Below are 21122 nucleotides of genomic sequence, written 5' to 3' on the forward strand. Positions count from 1 at the left end.
CTCCCCCCTTCACCAAGTCCCCCCCACATACCCCATTAGTCACTGTTCATCAGCGTACTAAGATGCTGCAAAATCACTACTTGTCTACTATGTGTTGCACAGCACTCCCCATGCCCTCCCCAAATTATACATGTTAATCATAAGGCTCCCTTTCTTCTTCCACCCCTTCTCCCTCCCTTTCCACCTATCTTCCCCAGTCCCTTTCTATTTGGTAATTGTGAGTCCTTTCTTGGGTTCTGTGATTCTGCTGCTGTTTTATTCCTTCTGTTTTTCCTTTGTTCTTATATTCCAGAGATGAGTGAAATCATCTGGTACTTGTCTTTCTCCATCTGGCTTATTTCACTGACCATAATACCCTCTAGCTCCATCCATGTTGATGAAAATGGTAGGATTTGTTTTCTTCTTATGGCTGATTAATATTCCATTGTGTATATGTATCACATCATCTTTATCCATTCATTTACTGATGGACACTTAGGTTCCTTCCATTTCTTGGCTATTGTAAATAGTGCGATAAACATAGGGGTGCATCTGTCTTTTTAAAATTGGGCTGCTGCATTCTTAGGGTAAATTCCTAGAGGTGGTATTCCTGGGTCAAATGGTATTTCTATTTTGAATTTTTTGAGGAACCTCCATACTGCTTTCCATAGTGATTGAACTAAATTACATTCCCACCAGCAGGGGAGGAGGGTTCCCCTTTCTCCACATCCTTGCCAGCATTTGTTGTTGTTTGTCTTTTCGATGGTGGCAATCTTTACTTGTGTGAGGTGATATCTCATTGCAGTTTTAATCTGCAATTCTCTGATGACTAGCGATGTGGAGCATCTTTTCATGTGTCTGTTGGCCATCTGAATTTCTTCTTTGGAGAACTCTCTGTTCAGCTCCTCTGCCCATTTTTTAATTGGATTATTTGCATTTTGTTTCTTGAGGTGTGTGAGCTCTTTATGCATTGTTGATGTCAACCCTTTATTGGATCTGTCATTTATGAATATATTCATTATGAATATATTCTGCAGGATGCCTTTTTGTTCTATTGATGGTGTCCTTCCCTGTACAGAAGCTTTTCAGCTTGACATAGTCCTATATGTTCATTTTTGCTGTTGTTTCCCTTGCTGGGGGAGATATGTTCATGAAGAAGTCACTCATGTTTATGTCCAAGAGATTTTTGCTTATGTTTGTTCTAAGAGTTTTATGGTTTTGTGGCTTACATTCAGGTCTTTGATCCATTTCGAATATACTTTTGTGTATAGGGTTAGACAGTGATCCTCATTTCCTTCTCTTTTGCAGCCACCACCTCGGAGTTTGAAGCTACGACCCAGACCACCAGCAGCGGTGGCAGCACAACCTCATCCCATGTCACATCTGGGGTGTCAGCAGGCCCTGCTGTCAGCGGGGACTTTGGGATGAGTGTGTCAGACCCCCACAGCAGCTCCACCACTGGGGTATTCAACTTTGTGGTAGGATGGAGTGGGAGAACTGGTGACACGGCCCCTTTCTGGGGATGCCTGAGTCAGAACTCCCTTGGTGCAGCTGGCCAGAGCACACTGTTTGCCATCTACGTGGCCAGGACACCTCAGGACACATCTGTGCTTGCAGGTGAGATTTGGAATGGGCTCGGTCTGCTGAGCCAGGTGCTGTTTTAAGTACCAACATAGTCTGCACTCTTGGAGGTCTACGCTGTACTGAAGAGACAGATGTTATCTGTAAACAGTGTCAGGTAGCAGTGTAACTCATGACCGGAGGAGCTATGTAGGTAGGCAGTGGGAGCCTTTCTGAGACAATAGTAAACTGAGGCCATGGCCACAGTTCCAGAGTTGGGAGCAGGGACAGGGGCTGGGGGTGAGGGCCTTCCAGGCACAGGATCAAAGGCCCAAACTCAGAGACGAGCTTATGTTTTAATGAGCAGAGAAGAGCCAGGTGTGGCTATAGCTTTAGAAAGGAAAGTGGTATAAAATGACGTTAAGAGACAGGCAGTAAGGAAGATCATTCACGGCCTTTTAAAATGTTTTTATTCTTTGGTATTAATCTACAATTACATGAAGAACATTATGTTTACTAGGCTTCCCCCTTCAACAAGTCCCCCCCACGGACCCTATTATATTCAATGCCCATTAGTGTAGTAAGATGCTGTACAATTACCATGTGTATTCTCTGTATTGCCCAGCCCTCCATCTGCACCCGCCCACATTATATATGCAATTTGTAGTGCCCCCTTTCTTTTTCCTGCCTTTATCCCTCCCTTCTCACCCCCCCTGCTCAGTTCCTTTCCCTTTAGACTATTTCAATAGGTAGTCCAATCTTAGGTTCTGTGATTCTGCTGCTGTTTTGTTCCTCCAGTTTTTCATTGCTCTTATACTCCACATATGAGTGAAATCATTCGGTACTTACCTTTCTCCGCCTGGCTTATTTCACTGAGCATAATACCCTCCAGCTTCATCCCTGTTGTTGCAAATGGTAGGATTTGTTTTCTTCTTTTGACTGAATAATATTCCATTGTGTATATGTACCACATCTTCTTTATCCACTCATCTCCTGATGGACATTTAGGTTGCTTCAATTTCTAGGCTATTTTAAATAGTGCTGAGATAAACATACGGGTGCATCTGTCTTTTTCAAACTGGGCTGCTGCATCACTTAGGGGAAATTCCTACAAGAGGGATTCCTGGGTCAAATGGGATTTCTATATTGATCTTTTTAACGAAGCTCCATACTGCTTTCACAATGGTTGAACTAATTTACATTCCTCCCAACAGTGTAGCAGGGTTCCCCTCTCTCCACAACCTTGCCAACATCAGTTGTGGTTTGTCGTTTGGATGGTGGCGATCCTTACTGGTGTGTGGTGATATCTCATTGTGGTTTTAATTAGCATTTCTCTGATGACAGGCGATGTGGTGCATCTTTTCATGTGTCTGTTGGGCACCTGAATTTCTTCTCTGGCCAACTGCCTGTTCAGCTCCCCTGCCCACATTTTTATAGCAATATTTCCTTTTTGTTTGTTGAGGTGTTTTAGCTCTTTATATATTCTGGATGTCAACCCTTTATCAGATCTGTGATTTAGGAATATATTCTCCCATACTGGAGGATGCCCTTTTGTTCTGTTGATGGTGCCCTTTACTGTAGAGTAGCTTTTAAGCTTGATATAGTCCCATTTGTTCATTTTTGCTTTTCTTCCCTGGAGAGATATGTTCACGAAGATGTCGCTCATGTTTATGGCCAAGACACTTTCGCCTGTCCTTCTCTAAGAGTTTTATGGTTTCATGGCTTCCATTCAGGGGTTCGACCAATTTTGAACTTACTTTTGTGTATGGGGTTAGACAGTGATCCATGTTTCCTCCTTTTTTGCAGCCATCAACTCCGGCATTGGAGCAGTGACCCAGAACACCAGCTGTGGGACCCGTGGTACATCAGGGTTTGGCAGCACCATCCCAGCGCCCTTGACATCCAGGGTGTCAGCAGGCCCCACTGGCAGTGGAGGCTTTGGGACGAGCGTGGCTGCCCCCCACAGCAGCTCCACCACTGGGGCACTTGGCACTGCCTCAGGACGGAGTGGGAGAACTGTACTCAAGAACCATTTCTGGGGAGCCTTGGATCCAAGCTCCCTGGGTGCGGCTGGCGAGAGCACACCATCTGCCATCCAAGTCGCCAGCACGCCTCAGAACACGCCTGGGTTTTCAGGTGAGGTTTGGAATGGGCTCAGTCTGCAGTGCCAGGCGCTGTCTTAAGTGCTGACACAGTCTCCGCTTTCGGAGCTGTATGCTGTGGTGAAGATTTAGATGTTATCACAGAAGTTATCTGTAAACAGCGTCAGGTAGCAGTGTAAGCCATAAACGGAGAAGCTATTTAGGTAGTCAGCGGCAGCCTTTCTGAGACAATAGCAAATTGTTGCCATGGCCGCAGTTCCAGAGTTGGGAGCAGGGACAGAGGCGGGGGTGTGAGGACGTTGCAGGCACAGGAGCAAAGGGCCGAAGGCAGAGAAGAGCTTATGTTTTCATGAGCAGAGAAGAGCCAGGTGTGGCTAGCGGTTATAAAGGAAAGTGGAATAAAATGACATTAAGAGACACGCAGAAAGGAAGATCATTCACGGCCTTTAAAAATTTTTATTTTTTTGGTATCTATCTACAATTACCTTAGGAACGTTATGTTTATGTGGCTCCCCTCTTCACCACGTACCCTGCACAAACCCCATTAGAATCACTGTCCATCAGCTTAGTAACATACTGTAGAATCACTACTCATCTTCTCTGTGTAGCCTAGCCCTCCCCGTGCCCCACCACATTATACATGCTAATCATAATGTCCCCTTTCTTTTTCCCTGCCCTTATCCCTCCCTTCCCACCCATCTTCCTCAGTCCCTTTCTCTTTGGTAACTGTTAGTCCATTTTTGGGTTCTGTGATTCTGCTCCTGTTTATTTCCTTCAGTTTTTCCTTTGCTCTTATACTCCAGAGATGAGTGAAACCATTTGGTACTTGTCTTTCTCCGCCTCGCTTATTTCACTGAGCGTAATACCCTCTAGCTCCAAGCATGTTGTTGCAAATGGTAAGATTTGTTTTCTTCTTATGGCTGAATTATATTCCATTGTGCATACATTCATCTACTGATGGACACGTAGGTTGTTTAAATTTCTTGGCTGTTGTCAATAGTGCTGCGATAAACATAGGGGTACATCTGTCTTTTACAAAACGGGCTGCTCTATTCTTCGGGTCAATTCCCAGGAGTGGTGTTGCTGGGTCAAATGGTATTCCTACTTTGAGCTTTTTGAGGAACCTCCGTATTGCTTTCCACAATGGTTGAACGAATTTACGTTCCCACCAACAGTGTAGGAGGGTTCCCCTCTCTCCACAACCTTGCCAACATCTGTTGTGTTTTGTCGTTTGGATGGTGGCGATCCTTACTGGTGTGTGGTGATATCTCATTGTGGTTTTAATTAGCATTTCTCTGATGACAGGCGATGTGGTGCATCTTTTCATGTGTCTGTTGGGCACCTGAATTTCTTCTCTGGCCAACTGCCTGTTCAGCTCCCCTGCCCACATTTTTATTGCAATATTTCCTTTCTGTTTGTTGAGGTGTTTTAGCTCTTTATATATTCTGGATGTCAACCCTTTATCAGATCTGTGATTTAGGAATATATTCTCCCATACTGGAGGATGCCCTTTTGTTCTGTTGATGGTGCCCTTTACTGTAGAGTAGCTTTTAAGCTTGATATAGTCCCATTTGTTCATTTTTGCTTTTCTTCCCTGGAGAGATATGTTCACGAAGATGTCGCTCATGTTTATGGCCAAGACACTTTCGCCTGTCCTTCTCTAAGAGTTTTATGGTTTCGTGGCTTCCATTCAGGGGTTCGACCAATTCTGAACTTACTTTTGTGTATGGGGTTAGACAGTTATCCATGTTTCGCCCTTTTTTGCAGCCATCAAGTCCGGCTTTGGAGCAGTGACCCAGAACACCAGCTGTGGGACCCGTGGTACATCAGGGTTTGGCAGCACCATCCCAGCGCCCTTGACATCCAGGGTGTCAGCAGGCCCCACTGGCAGTGGAGGCTTTGGGACAAGCGTGGCTGCCCCCCACAGCAGCTCCACCACTGGGGCACTTGGCACTGCCTCAGGTCGGAGTGGGAGAACTGGACTCAAGAACCCTTTCTGGGGTGCCTTGGATCCAAGCTCCCTGGGTGCGGCTGGCGAGAGCACACCATCTGCCGTCCATGTCGCCAGCACGCCTCAGAACACGCCCGGGTTTTCAGGTGAGGTTTGGAATGGGCTCAGTCTGCAGTGCCAGGCGCTGTCTTAAGTGCTGACACAATCTCCGCATTCGGAGCTGTATGCTGTGGTGAAGATTTAGATGTTATCACAGAAGTTATCTGTAAAGAGCGGCAGGTAGCAGTGTAAGCCATAAACGGAGAAGCTATTTAGGTAGTCAGCGGCAGCCTGTCTTAGACAATAGGAAACTGTTGCCATGGCCGCAGTTCCAGAGTTGGGAGCAGGGACAGAGGCGGAGGTGTGAGGACGTTGCAGGCACAGGAGCAAAGGGCCGAAGGCAGTGAAGAGCTTATGTTTTCATGAGCAGAGAAGAGCCAGGTGTGGCTAGCGGTTATAAAGGAAAGTGGAATAAAATGACATTAAGAGACACGCAGAAAGGAAGATCATTCACGGCCTTTAAAAAATTTTTTTTTTTTTGGTATCTATCTACAATTACCTTAGGAACGTTATGTTTATGTGGCTCCCCTCTTCACCACGTACCCCGCACAAACCCCATTAGAGTCACTGTCCATCAGCTTAGTAACATACTGTAGAATCACTACTCGTCTTCTCTGTGTAGCCTAGCCCTCCCCGTGCCCCACCACATTATACATGCTAATCATAATGCCCCCTTTCTTTTTCCCTGCCCTTATCCCTCCCTTCCCACCCATCTTCCTCAGTCCCTTTCTCTTTGGTAACTGTTAGTCCATTCTTGGGTTCTGTGATTCTGCTCCTGTTTATTTCCTTCAGTTTTTCCTTTGCTCTTATACTCCAGAGATGAGTGAAACCATTTGGTACTTGTCTTTCTCCGCCTCGCTTATTTCACTGAGCGTAATACCCTCTAGCTCCAAGCATGTTGTTGCAAATGGTAGGATTCGTTTTCTTCTTATGGCTGAATTATATTCCATTGTGCATACATTCATCTACTGATGGACACGTAGGTTGTTTCCATTTCTTGGCTGTTGTCAATAGTGCTGCGATAAACATAGGGGTACATCTGTCTTTTACAAAACGGGCTGCTCTATTCTTCGGGTCAATTCCCAGGAGTGGTGTTGCTGGGTCAAATGGTATTCCTACTTTGAGCTTTTTGAGGAACCTCCGTATTGCTTTCCACAATGGTTGAACGAATTTACGTTCCCACCAACAGTGTAGGAGGGTTCCCCTTTCTCCACAACCTTGCCAACATCTGTTGTGGTTTGTCGTTTGGATGGTGGCGATCCTTACTGGTGTGTGGTCATATCTCATTGTGGTTTTAATTAGCATTTCTCTGATGACAGGCGATGTGGTGCATCTTTTCATGTGTCTGTTGGGCACCTGAATTTCTTCTCTGGCCAACTGCCTGTTCAGCTCCCCTGCCCACATTTTTATTGCAATATTTCCTTTTTGTTTGTTGAGGTGTTTTAGCTCTTTATATATTCTGGATGTCAACCCTTTATCAGATCTGTCATTTAGGAATATATTCTCCCATACTGGAGGATGCCTTTTTGTTCTGTTGATGGTGCCCTTTACTGTAGAGTAGCTTTTAAGCTTGATATAGTCCCATTTGTTCATTTTTGCTTTTCTTCCCTGGAGAGATATGTTCACGAAGATGTCGCTCATGTTTATGGCCAAGACACTTTCCCCTGTCCTTCTCTAAGAGTTTTATGGTTTCGTGGCTTCCATTCAGGGGTTCGACCAATTTTGAACTTACTTTTGTGTATGGGGTTAGACAGTGATCCATGTTTCCCCCTTTTTTGCAGCCATCAAGTCCGGCTTTGGAGCAGTGACCCAGAACACCAGCTGTGGGACCCGTGGTACATCAGGGTTTGGCAGCACCATCCCAGCGCCCTTGACATCCAGGGTGTCAGCAGGCCCCACTGGCAGTGGAGGCTTTGGGACGAGCGTGGCTGCCCCCCACAGCAGCTTCACCACTGGGGCACTTGGCACTGCCTCAGGACGGAGTGGGAGAACTGGACTCAAGAACCCTTTCTGGGGTGCCTTGGATCCAAGCTCCCTGGGTGCGGCTGGCGAGAGCACACCATCTGCCGTCCATGTCGCCAGCACGCCTCAGAACACGCCCGGGTTTTCAGGTGAGGTTTGGAATGGGCTCAGTCTGCAGTGCCAGGCACTGTCTTAAGTGCTGACACAATCTCCGCATTCGGAGCTGTATGCTGTGGTGAAGATTTAGATGTTATCACAGAAGTTATCTTTAAAGAGCGTCAGGTAGCAGTGTAAGCCATAAACGGAGAAGCTATTTAGGTAGTCAGCGGCAGCTTTTCTGAGACAATATCAAACTGTTGCCATGGCCGCAGTTCCAGAGTTGGGAGCAGGGACAGCGGCGGGGGTGTGAGGACTTTGCCGGCACAGGAGCAAAGGCCCGAAGGCAGAGAAGAGCTTATGTTTTCATGAGCAGAGAAGAGCCAGGTGTGGCTAGCGGTTATAAAGGAAAGTGGAATAAAATGACATTAAGAGACACGCAGAAAGGAAGATCATTCACGGCCTTTAAAAAATTTTTTTTTTTTTTGGTATCTATCTACAATTACCTTAGGAACGTTATGTTTATGTGGCTCCCCTCTTCACCACGTACCCCGCACAAACCCCATTAGAGTCACTGTCCATCAGCTTAGTAACATACTGTAGAATCACTACTCGTCTTCTCTGTGTAGCCTAGCCCTCCCCGTGCCCCACCACATTATACATGCTAATCATAATGCCTCCTTTCTTTTTCCCTGCCCTTATCCCTCCCTTCCCACCCATCTTCCTCAGTCCCTTTCTCTTTGGTAACTGTTAGTCCATTCTTGGGTTCTGTGATTCTGCTCCTGTTTATTTCCTTCAGTTTTTCCTTTGCTCTTATACTCCAGAGATGAGTGAAACCATTTGGTACTTGTCTTTCTCCGCCTCGCTTATTTCACTGAGCGTAATACCCTCTAGCTCCAAGCATGTTGTTGCAAATGGTAAGATTTGTGTTCTTCTTATGGCTGAATTATATTCCATTGTGCATACATTCATCTACTGATGGACACGTAGGTTGTTTCCATTTCTTGGCTGTTGTCAATAGTGTTGCGATAAACATAGGGGTACATCTGTCTTTTACAAAACGGGCTGCTCTATTCTTCGGGTCATTTCCCAGGAGTGGTGTTGCTGGGTCAAATGGTATTCCTACTTTGAGCTTTTTGAGGAACCTCCGTATTGCTTTCCACAATGGTTGAACGAATTTACGTACCCACCAACAGTGTAGGAGGGTTCCCCTCTCTCCACAACCTTGCCAACATCTGTTGTGGTTTGTCGTTTGGATGGTGGCGATCCTTACTGGTGTGTGGTCATATCTCATTGTGGTTTTAATTAGCATTTCTCTGATGACAGGCGATGTGGTGCATCTTTTCATGTGTCTGTTGGGCACCTGAATTTCTTCTCTGGCCAACTGCCTGTTCAGCTCCCCTGCCCACATTTTTATTGCAATATTTCCTTTTTGTTTGTTGAGGTGTTTTAGCTCTTTATATATTCTGGATGTCAACCCTTTATCAGATCTGTCATTTAGGAATATATTCTCCCATACTGGAGGATGCCCTTTTGTTCTGTTGATGGTGCCCTTTACTGTAGAGTAGCTTTTAAGCTTGATATAGTCCCATTTGTTCATTTTTGCTTTTCTTCCCTGGAGAGATATGTTCACGAAGATGTCGCTCATGTTTATGGCCAAGACACTTTCCCCTGTCCTTCTCTAAGAGTTTTATGGTTTCATGGCTTCCATTCAGGGGTTCAACCAATTTTGAACTTACTTTTCTGTATGTGGTTAGACAGTGATCCATGTTTCCCCCTTTTTTGCAGCCATCAAGTCCGGCTTTGGAGCAGTGACCCAGAACACCAGCTGTGGGACCCGTGGTACTTCAGGGTTTGGCAGCACCATCCCAGCGCCCTTGACATCCAGGGTGTCAGCAGGCCCCACTGGCAGTGGAGGCTTTGGGACGAGCATGGCTGCCCCCCACAGCAGCTCCACCACTGGGGCACTTGGCACTGCCTCAGGACGGAGTGGGAGAACTGGACTCAAGAACCCTTTCTGGGGTGCCTTGGATCCAAGCTCCCTGGGTGCGGCTGGCGAGAGCACACCATCTGCCGTCCATGTCGCCAGCACGCCTCAGAACACGCCCGGGTTTTCAGGTGAGGTTTGGAATGGGCTCTGTCTGCAGTGGCAGGCGCTGTCTTAAGTGCAGACACAATCTCCGCATTCGGAGCTGTATGCTGTGGTGAAGATTTAGATGTTACCACAGAAGTTATCTGTAAACAGCATCAGGTAGCAGTGTAAGCCATAAACGGAGAAGCTATTTAGGTAGTCAGCGACAGCCTGTCTTAGACAATAGGAAACTGTTGCCATGGCCGCAGTTCCAGAGTTGGGAGCAGGGACAGAGGCGGGGGTGTGAGGACGTTGCAGGCACAGGAGCAAAGGCCCGAAGGCAGAGAAGAGCTTATGTTTTCATGAGCAGAGAAGAGCCAGGTGTGGCTAGCGGTTATAAAGGAAAGTGGAATAAAATGACATTAAGAGACACGCAGAAAGGAAGATCATTCACGGCCTTTAAAAAAATTTTTTTTTTTGGTATCTATCTACAATTACCTTAGGAACGTTATGTTTATGTGGCTTCCCTCTTCACCAAGTACCCCGCACAAACCCCATTAGAGTCACTGTCCATCAGCTTAGTAACATACTGTAGAATCACTACTCGTCTTCTCTGTGTAGCCTAGCCCTCCCCGTGCCCCACCACATTATACATGCTAATCATAATGCCCCCTTTCTTTTTCCCTGCCCTTATCCCTCCCTTCCCACCCATCTTCCTCAGTCCCTTTCTCTTTGGTAACTGTTAGTCCATTCTTGGGTTCTGTGATTCTGTTCCTGTTTATTTCCTTCAGTTTTTCCTTTGCTCTTATACCTCAGAGATGAGTGAAACCATTTGGTACTTGTCTTTCTCCGCCTCGCTTATTTCACTGAGCGTAATACCCTCTAGCTCCAAGCATGTTTTTGCAAATGGTAAGATTTGTGTTCTTCTTATGGCTGAATTATATTCCATTGTGCATACATTCATCTACTGATGGACACGTAGGTTGTTTCCATTTCTTGGCTGTTGTCAATAGTGCTGCGATAAACATAGGGGTACATCTGTCTTTTACAAAACGGGCTGCTCTATTCTTCGGGTCAATTCCCAGGAGTGGTGTTGCTGGGTCAAATGGTATTCCTACTTTGAGCTTTTTGAGGAACCTCCTTATTGCTTTCCACAATGGTTGAACGAATTTACGTTCCCACCAACAGTGTAGGAGGGTTCCCCTCTCTCCACAACCTTGACAACATCTGTTGTGTTTTGTCGTTTGGATGGTGGCGATCCTTACTGGTGTGTGGTGATATCTCATTGTGGTTTTAATTAGCATTTCTCTGATGACAGGCGATGTGGTGCATCTTTTCCTGTGTCTGTTGGGCACCTGATTTTCCTCTCTGCCCAACTGCCTGTTCAGCTCCCCTGCCCACATTTTTATTGCAATATTTCCTTTTTGTTTGTTGAGGTGTTTTAGCTCTTTATATATTGTGGATGTCAACCCTTTATCATATCTGTCATTTAGGAATATATTCTCCCATACTGGAGGATGCCCTTTTGTTCTGTTGATGGTGCCCTTTACTGTAGAGTAGCTTTTAAGCTTGATATAGTCCCATTTGTTCATTTTTGCTTTTCTCCCCTGGAGAGATATGTTCACGAAGATGTCGCTCATGTTTATGGCCAAGACACTTTCCCCTGTCCTTCTCTAAGAGTTTTATGGTTTCGTGGCTTCCATTCAGGGGTTCGACCAATTTTGAACTTACTTTTGTGTATGGGGTTAGACAGTGATCCATGTTTCCCCCTTTTTTGCAGCCATCAAGTCCGGCTTTGGAGCAGTGACCCAGAACACCAGCTGTGGGACCCGTGGTACATCAGGGTTTGGCAGCACCATCCCAGCGCCCTTGACATCCAGGGTGTCAGCAGGCCCCACTGGCAGTGGAGGCTTTGGGACGAGCGTGGCTGCCCCCCACAGCAGCTCCACCACTGGGGCACTTGGCACTGCCTCAGGACGGAGTGGGAGAACTGGACTCAAGAACCCTTTCTGGGGTGCCTTGGATCCAAGCTCCCTGGGTGCGGCTGGCGAGAGCACACCATCTGCCGTCCATGTCGCCAGCACGCCTCAGAACACGCCCGGGTTTTCAGGTGAGGTTTGGAATGGGCTCAGTCTGCAGTGCTAGGCGCTGTCTTAAGTGCTGACACAATCTCCGCATTCGGAGCTGTATGCTGTGGTGAAGATTTAGATGTTATCACAGAAGTTATCTGTAAACAGCGTCAGGTAGCAGTGTAAGCCATAAACGGAGAAGCTATTTAGGTAGTCAGCGGCAGCCTTTCTGAGACAATAGCAAACTGTTGCCATGGCCGCCGTTCCAGAGTTGGGAGCAGGGACAGAGGCGAGGGTGTGAGGACGTTGCAGGCACAGGAGCAAAGGCCCGAAGGCAGAGAAGAGCTTATGTTTTCATGAGCAGAGAAGAGCCAGGTGTGGCTAGCGGTTATAAAGGAAAGTGGAATAAAATGACATTAAGAGACACGCAGAAAGGAAGATCAATTACGGCCTTTAAAAAATTTTCTTTTTTTGGTATCTATCTACAATTACCTTAGGAACGTTATGTTTATGTGGCTCCCCTCTTCACCATGTACCCCGCACAAACCCCATTAGAGTCACAGTCCATCAGCTTAGTAACATACTGTAGAATCACTACTCGTCTTCTCTGTGTAGCCTAGCCTTCCCCGTGCCCCACCACATTACACATGCTAATCATAATGCCCCCTTTCTTTTTCCCTGCCCTTATCCCTCCCTTCCCACCCATCTTCCTCAGTCCCTTTCTCTTTGGTAACTGTTAGTCCATTCTTGGGTTCTGTGATTCTGCTCCTGTTTATTTCCTTCAGTTTTTCCTTTGCTCTTATACTCCAGAGATGAGTGAAACCATTTGTTACTTGTCTTTCTTCGCCTCGCTTATTTCACTGAGCGTAATACCCTCTAGCTCCAAGCATGTTGTTGCAAATGGTAAGATTTGTGTTCTTCTTATGGCTGAATTATATTCCATTGTGCATACATTCATCTACTGATGGACACGTAGGTTGTTTTCATTTCTTGGGTGTTGTCAATAGTGCTGCGATAAACATAGGGGTACATCTGTCTTTTACAAAACGGGCTGCTCTATTCTTCGGGTCATTTCCCAGGAGTGGTGTTACTGGGTCAAATGGTATTCCTACTTTGAGCTTTTTGAGGAACCTCCGTATTGCTTTCCACAATTGTTGAACGAATTTACGTTCCCACCAACAGTGTAGGAGGGTTCCCCTCTCTCCACAACCTTGCCAACATCTGTTGTGGTTTGTCGTTTGGATGGTGGCGATCCTTACTGGTGTGTGGTGATATCTCATTGTGGTTTTAATTAGCATTTCTCTGATGACAGGCGATGTGGTGCATCTTTTCATGTGTCTGTTGGGCACCTGAATTTCTTCTCTGGCCAACTGCCTGTTCAGCTCCCCTGCCCACATTTTTATTGCAATATTTCCTTTTTGTTTGTTGAGGTGTTTTAGCTCTTCATATATTCTGGATGTCAACCCTTTATCAGATCTGTCATTTAGGAATATATTCTCCCATACTGGAGGATGCCCTTTTGTTCTGTTGATGGTGCCCTTTACTGTAGAGTAGCTTTTAAGCTTAATATAGTCCCATTTGTTCATTTTTGCTTTTCTTCCCTGGAGAGATATGTTCACGAAGATGTCGCTCATGTTTATGGCCAAGACACTTTCCCCTGTCCTTCTCTAAGAGTTTTATGGTTTCGTGGCTTCCATTCAGGGGTTCGACCAATTTAGAACTTACTTTTGTGTATGGGGTTAGACAGTGATCCATGTTTCCCCCTTTTTTGCAGCCATCAAGTCCGGCTTTGGAGCAGTGACCCAGAACACCAGCTGTGGGACCCGTGGTACATCAGGGTTTGGCAGCACCATCCCAGCGCCCTTGACATCCAGGGTGTCAGCAGGCCCCACTGGCAGTGGAGGCTTTGGGACGAGCGTGGCTGCCCCCCACAGCAGCTCCACCACTGGGGCACTTGGCACTGCCTCAGGACGGAGTGGGAGAACTGGACTCAAGAACCCTTTCTGGGGTGCCTTGGATCCAAGCTCCCTGGGTGCGGCTGGCGAGAGCACACCATCTGCCGTCCATGTCGCCAGCACGCCTCAGAACACGCCCGGGTTTTCAGGTGAGGTTTGGAATGGGCTCAGTCTGCAGTGCTAGGCGCTGTCTTAAGTGCTGACACAATCTCCGCATTCGGAGCTGTATGCTGTGGTGAAGATTTAGATGTTATCACAGAAGTTATCTGTAAACAGCGTCAGGTAGCAGTGTAAGCCATAAACGGAGAAGCTATTTAGGTAGTCAGCGGCAGCCTTTCTGAGACAATAGCAAACTGTTGCCATGGCCGCAGTTCCAGAGTTGGGAGCAGGGACAGAGGCGAGGGTGTGAGGACGTTGCAGGCACAGGAGCAAAGGCCCGAAGGCAGAGAAGAGCTTATGTTTTCATGAGCAGAGAAGAGCCAGGTGTGGCTAGCGGTTATAAAGGAAAGTGGAATAAAATGACATTAAGAGACACGCAGAAAGGTAGATCAATTACGGCCTTTAAAAAATTTTCTTTTTTTGGTATCTATCTACAATTACCTTAGGAACGTTATGTTTATGTGGCTCCCCTCTTCACCATGTACCCCGCACAAACCCCATTAGAGTCACTGTCCATCAGCTTAGTAACATACTGTAGAATCACTACTCATCTTCTCTGTGTAGCCTAGCCTTCCCCGTGCCCCACCACATTACACATGCTAATCATAATGCCCCCTTTCTTTTTCCCTGCCCTTATCCCTCCCTTCCCACCCATCTTCCTCAGTCCCTTTCTCTTTGGTAACTGTTAGTCCATTCTTGGGTTCTGTGATTCTGCTCCTGTTTATTTCCTTCAGTTTTTCCTTTGCTCTTATACTCCAGAGATGAGTGAAACCATTTGTTACTTGTCTTTCTTCGCCTCGCTTATTTCACTGAGCGTAATACCCTCTAGCTCCAAGCATGTTGTTGCAAATGGTAAGATTTGTGTTCTTCTTATGGCTGAATTATATTCCATTGTGCATACATTCATCTACTGATGGACACGTAGGTTGTTTTCATTTCTTGGGTGTTGTCAATAGTGCTGCGATAAACATAGGGGTACATCTGTCTTTTACAAAACGGGCTGCTCTATTCTTCGGGTCATTTCCCAGGAGTGGTGTTACTGGGTCAAATGGTATTCCTACTTTGAGCTTTTTGAGGAACCTCCGTATTGCTTTCCACAATTGTTGAACGAATTTACGTTCCCACCAACAGTGTAGGAGGGTTCCCCTCTCTCCACAACCTTGCCAACATCTGTTGTGGTTTGTCGTTTGGATGGTGGCGATCCTTACTGGTGTGTGGTGATATCTCATTGTGGTTTTAATTAGCATTTCTCTGATGACAGGCGATGTGGTGCATCTTTTCATGTGTCTGTTGGGCACCTGAATTTCTTCTCTGGCCAACTGCCTGTTCAGCTCCCCTGCCCACATTTTTATTGCAATATTTCCTTTTTGTTTGTTGAGGTGTTTTAGCTCTTCATATATTCTGGATGTCAACCCTTTATCAGATCTGTCATTTAGGAATATATTCTCCCATACTGGAGGATGCCCTTTTGTTCTGTTGATGGTGCCCTTTACTGTAGAGTAGCTTTTAAGCTTAATATAGTCCCATTTGTTCATTTTTGCTTTTCTTCCCTGGAGAGATATGTTCACGAAGATGTCGCTCATGTTTATGGCCAAGACACTTTCCCCTGTCCTTCTCTAAGAGTTTTATGGTTTCGTGGCTTCCATTCAGGGGTTCGACCAATTTTGAACTTACTTTTGTGTATGGGGTTAGACAGTGATCCATGTTTCGCCCTTTTTTGCAGCCATCAAGTCCGGCTTTGGAGCAGTGACCCAGAACACCAGCTGTGGGACCCGTGGTACATCAGGGTTTGGCAGCACCATCCCAGCGCCCTTGACATCCAGGGTGTCAGCAGGCCCCACTGGCAGTGGAGGCTTTGGGACGAGCGTGGCTGCCCCCCACAGCAGCTCCACCACTGGGGCACTTGGCACTGCCTCAGGACGGAGTGGGAGAACTGGACTCAAGAACCCTTTCTGGGGTGCCTTGGATCCAAGCTCCCTGGGTGCGGCTGGCGAGAGCACACCATCTGCCGTCCATGTCGCCAGCACCCCTCAGATCAGCGCGGGGTTTGGAGGTGAGGTTTGGAAGGGGCTCAGTCTGCAGGGCCAGGCGGCGTCTTAAGTGCTGACACAGCCTCCGCATTCGGAGCTGTATGCTGTGGTGAAGATTTAGATGTTATCACAGAAGTTATCTGTAAACAGCGGCAGGTAGCAGTGTAAGCCATAAACGGAGAAGCTATTTAGGTAGTCAGCGTCAGCCTGTCTTAGACAATAGGAAACTGTTGCCATGGCCGCAGTTCCAGAGTTGGGAGCAGGGACAGAGGAGGGGGGTGTGAGGACGTTGCAGGCACAGGAGCAAAGGCCCGAAGGCAGAGAAGAGCTTATGTTTTCATGAGCAGAGAAGAGCCCCTCCAGGTGTGGCTAGCGGTTATAAAGGAAAGTGGAATAAAATGACATTAAGAGACACGCAGAAAGGAAGATCATTCACTGCCTTTAAAAAAAATTTCTTTTTTTGGTATCTATCTACAATTACCTTAGGAACGTTATGTTTATGTGGCTCCCCTCTTCACCACGTACCCCGCACAAACCCCATTAGAGTCACTGTCCATCAGCTTAGTAACATACTGTAGAATCACTACTCGTCTTCTCTGTGTAGCCTAGCCCTCCCCGTGCCCCACCACATTATACATGCTAATCATAATGCCCCCTTTCTTTTTCCCTGCCCTTATCCCTCCCTTCCCACCCATCTTCCTCAGTCCCTTTCTCTTTGGTAACTGTTAGTCCATTCTTGGGTTCTGTGATTCTGCTCCTGTTTATTTCCTTCAGTTTTTCCTTTGCTCTTATACTCCAGAGATGAGTGAAACCATTTGGTACTTGTCTTTCTCCGCCTCGCTTATTTCACTGAGCGTAATACCCTCTAGCTCCAAGCATTTTGTTGCAAATGGTAAGATTTGTGTTCTTCTTATGGCTGAATTATATTCCATTGTGCATACATTCATCTACTGATGGACACGTAGGTTGTTTCCATTTCTTGGCTGTTGTCAATAGTGCTGCGATAAACATAGGGGTACATCTGTCTTTTACAAAACGGGCTGCTCTATTCTTCGGGTCATTTCCCAGGAGTGGTGTTGCTGGGTCAAATGGTATTCCTACTTTGAGCTTTTTGAGGAACCTCCGTATTGCTTTCCACAATGGTTGAACGAATTTACGTTCCCACCGACAGTGTAGGAGGGTTCCCCTCTCTCCACAACCTTGCCAACATCTGTTGTGGTTTGTCGTTTGGATGGTGGGCGATCCTTACTGGTGTGTGGTCATATCTCATTGTGGTTTTAATTAGCATTTCTCTGATGACAGGCGATGTGGTGCATCTTTTCATGTGTCTGTTGGGCACCTGAATTTCTTCTCTGGCCAACTGCCTGTTCAGCTCCCCTGCCCACATTTTTATTGCAATATTTCCTTTTTGTTTGTTGAGGTGTTTTAGCTCTTTATATATTCTGGATGTCAACCCTTTATCAGATCTGTCATTTAGGAATATATTCTCCCATACTGGAGGATGCCCTTTTGTTCTGTTGATGGTGCCCTTTACTGTAGAGTAGCTTTTAAGCTTGATATAGTCCCATTTGTTCATTTTTGCTTTTCTTCCTTGGAGAGATATGTTCACGAATATGTCGCTCATGTTTATGGCCAAGACACTTTCCCCTGTCCTTCTCTAAGAGTTTTATGGTTTCGTGGCTTCCATTCAGGGGTTCGACCAATTTTGAACTTACTTTTGTGTATGGGGTTAGACAGTGATCCATGTTTCGCCCTTTTTTGCAGCCATCAAGTCCGGCTTTGGAGCAGTGACCCAGAACACCAGCTGTGGGACCCGTGGTACATCAGGGTTTGGCAGCACCATCCCAGCGCCCTTGACATCCAGGGTGTCAGCAGGCCCCACTGGCAGTGGAGGCTTTGGGACGAGCGTGGCTGCCCCCCACAGCAGCTCCACCACTGGGGCACTTGGCACTGCCTCAGGACGGAGTGGGAGAACTGGACTCAAGAACCCTTTCTGGGGTGCCTTGGATCCAAGCTCCCTGGGTGCGGCTGGCGAGAGCACACCATCTGCCGTCCATGTCGCCAGCACGCCTCAGAACACGCCCGGGTTTTCAGGTGAGGTTTGGAATGGGCTCAGTCTGCAGTGCCAGGCGCTGTCTTAAGTGCTGACACAATCTCCGCATTCGGAGCTGTATGCTGTGGTGAAGATTTAGATGTTATCACAGAAGTTATCTGTAAACAGCGTCAGGTAGCAGTGTAAGGCATAAACGGAGAAGCTATTTAGGTAGTCAGCGGCAGCCTTTCTGAGACAATAGCAAACTGTTGCCATGGCCGCAGTTCCAGAGTTGGGAGCAGGGACAGAGGTGGGGGTGTGAGTACGTTGCAGGCACAGGAGCAAAGGCCCGAACGCAGAGAAGAGCTTATGTTTTCATGAGCAGAGAATAGCCAGGTGTGGCTAGCGGTTATAATGGAAAGTGGAATAAAATGACATTAAGAGACACGCAGAAAGGAAGATCATTCACGGCCTTTAAAAAGTTTTTTTTTTTTGGTATCTATCTACAATTACCTTAGGAACGTTATGTTTATTTGGCTCCCCTCTTCACCAAGTACCCCGCACAAACCCCATTAGAGTCACTGTACATCAGCTTAGTAGCATACTGTAGAATCACTACTCGTCTTCTATGTGTAGCCTAGCCCTGCCCGTGCCGCACCACATTATACATGCTAATCATAATGCCCCCTTTCTTTTTCCCTGCCCTTATCCCTCCCTTCCCACCCATCTTCCTCAGTCCCTTTCTCTTTGGTAACTGTTAGTCCATTCTTGGGTTCTGTGATTCTGCTCCTGTTTATTTCCTTCAGTTTTTCCTTTGCTCTTATACTCCAGAGATGAGTGAAACCATTTGGTACTTGTCTTTCTCCGCCTCGCTTATTTCACTGAGCGTAATACCCTCTACCTCCAAGCATGTTGTTGCAAATGGTAAGATTTGTGTTCTTCTTATGGCTGAATTATATTCCATTGTGCATACATTCATCTACTGATGGACACGTAGGTTGTTGTCAATAGTTCTGCGATAAACATAGGGGTACATCTGTCTTTTACAAAACGGGCTACTCTCTTCTTCGGGTCAATTCCCACGAGTGGTGTTTCTGGGTCAAATGGTATTCCTACTTTGAGCTTTTTGAGGAACCTCCGTATTGCTTTCCACAATGGTTGAACGAATTTACGTTCCCACCAACAGTGTAGGAGGGTTCCCCTCTCTCCACAACCTTGCCAACATCCGTTGTGTTTTGTCGTTTGGATGGTGGCGATCCTTACTGGTGTGTGGTGATATCTCATTGTGGTTTTAATTAGCATTTCTCTGATGACAGGCGATGTGGTGCATCTTTTCATGTGTCTGTTGGGCACCTGAATTTCTTCTCTGGCCAACTGCCTGTTCAGCTCCCCTGCCCACATTTTTATTGCAATATTTCCTTTTTGTTTGTTGAGGTGTTTTAGCTCTTTATATATTGTGGATGTCAACCCTTTATCAGATCTGTCATTTAGGAATATATTCTCCCATACTGGAGGATGCCCTTTTGTTCTGTTGATGGTGCCCTTTACTGTAGAGTAGCTTTTAAGCTTGATATAGTCCAATTTGTTCATTTTTGCTTTTCTTCCCTGGAGAGATATGTTCACGAAGATGTCGCTCATGTTTATGGCCAAGACACTTTCCCCTGTCCTTCTCTAAGAGTTTTATGGTTTCGTGGCTTCCATTCAGGGGTTTGACCAATTTTGAACTTACTTTTGTGTATGGGGTTAGACAGTGATCCATGTTTCCCCCTTTTTTGCAGCCATCAAGTCCGGTTTTGGAGCAGTGACCCAGAACACCAGCTGTGGGACCCGTGGTACATCAGGGTTTGGCAGCACCATCCCAGCGCCCTTGACATCCAGGGTGTCAGCAGGCCCCACTGGCAGTGGAGGCTTTGGGACGAGCGTGGCTGCCCCCCACAGCAGCTCCACCACTGGGGCACTTGGCACTGCCTCAGGACGGAGTGGGAGAACTGGACTCAAGAACCCTTTCTGGGGTGCCTTGAATCCAAGCTCCCTGGGTGCGGCTGGCGAGAGCACACCATCTGCCATCCATGTCGCCAGCACGCCTCAGAACACGCCCGGGTTTTCAGGTGAGGTTTGGAATGGGCTCAGTCTGCAGTGCCAGGCGCTGTCTTAAGTGCTGACACAGTCTCCGCATTCGGAACTATATTCTGTGGTGAAGATTTAGATGTTATCACAGAAGTTATCTGTAAACAGCGTCAGGTAGCAGTGTAAGCCATAAACGGAGAAGCTATTTAGGTAGTCAGCGGCAGCCTGTCTTAGACAATAGGAAACTGTTGCCATGGCCGCAGTTCCAGAGTTGGGAGCAGGGACAGAGGCGGGGGTGTGAGGACGTTGCAGGCACAGGAGCAAAGGCCCGAAGGCAGAGAAGAGCTTATGTTTTCATGAGCAGAGAAGAGCCAGGTGTGGCTAGCGGTTATAAAGGAAAGTGGAATAAAATGACATTAAGAGACACGCAGAAAGGAAGATCATTCACGGCCTTTAAAAAAAATTTTTTTTTTGGTATCTATCTACAATTACCTTAGGAATGTTATGTTTATGTGGCTCCCCTCTTCACCAAGTACCCCGCACAAACCCCATTAGAGTCACTGTCCATCAGCTTAGTAACATACTGTAGAATCACTACTCGTCTTCTCTGTGTAGCCAGCCCTCCCCGTGCCCCACCACATTATACATGCTAATCATAATGCCCCCTTTCTTTTTCCCTGCCCTTATCCCTCCCTTCCCACCCATCTTCCTCAGTCCCTTTCTCTTTGGTAACTGTTAGTCCATTCTTGGGTTCTGTGATTCTGCTCCTGTTTATTTCCTTCAGTTTTTCCTTTGCTCTTATACTCCAGAGATGAGTGAAACCATTTGGTACTTGTCTTTCTCCGCCTCGCTTATTTCACTGAGCGTAATACCCTCTAGCTCCAAGCATGTTGTTGCAAATGGTAAGATTTGTGTTCTTCTTATGGCTGAATTATATTCCATTGTGCATACATTCATCTACTGATGGACACGTAGGTTGTTTCCATTTCT

The sequence above is a fragment of the Manis javanica genome, chromosome 10 (genome assembly GCF_040802235.1).
Source record: "Manis javanica isolate MJ-LG chromosome 10, MJ_LKY, whole genome shotgun sequence".
NCBI classification, from domain to species: Eukaryota; Metazoa; Chordata; class Mammalia; order Pholidota; family Manidae; genus Manis; species Manis javanica.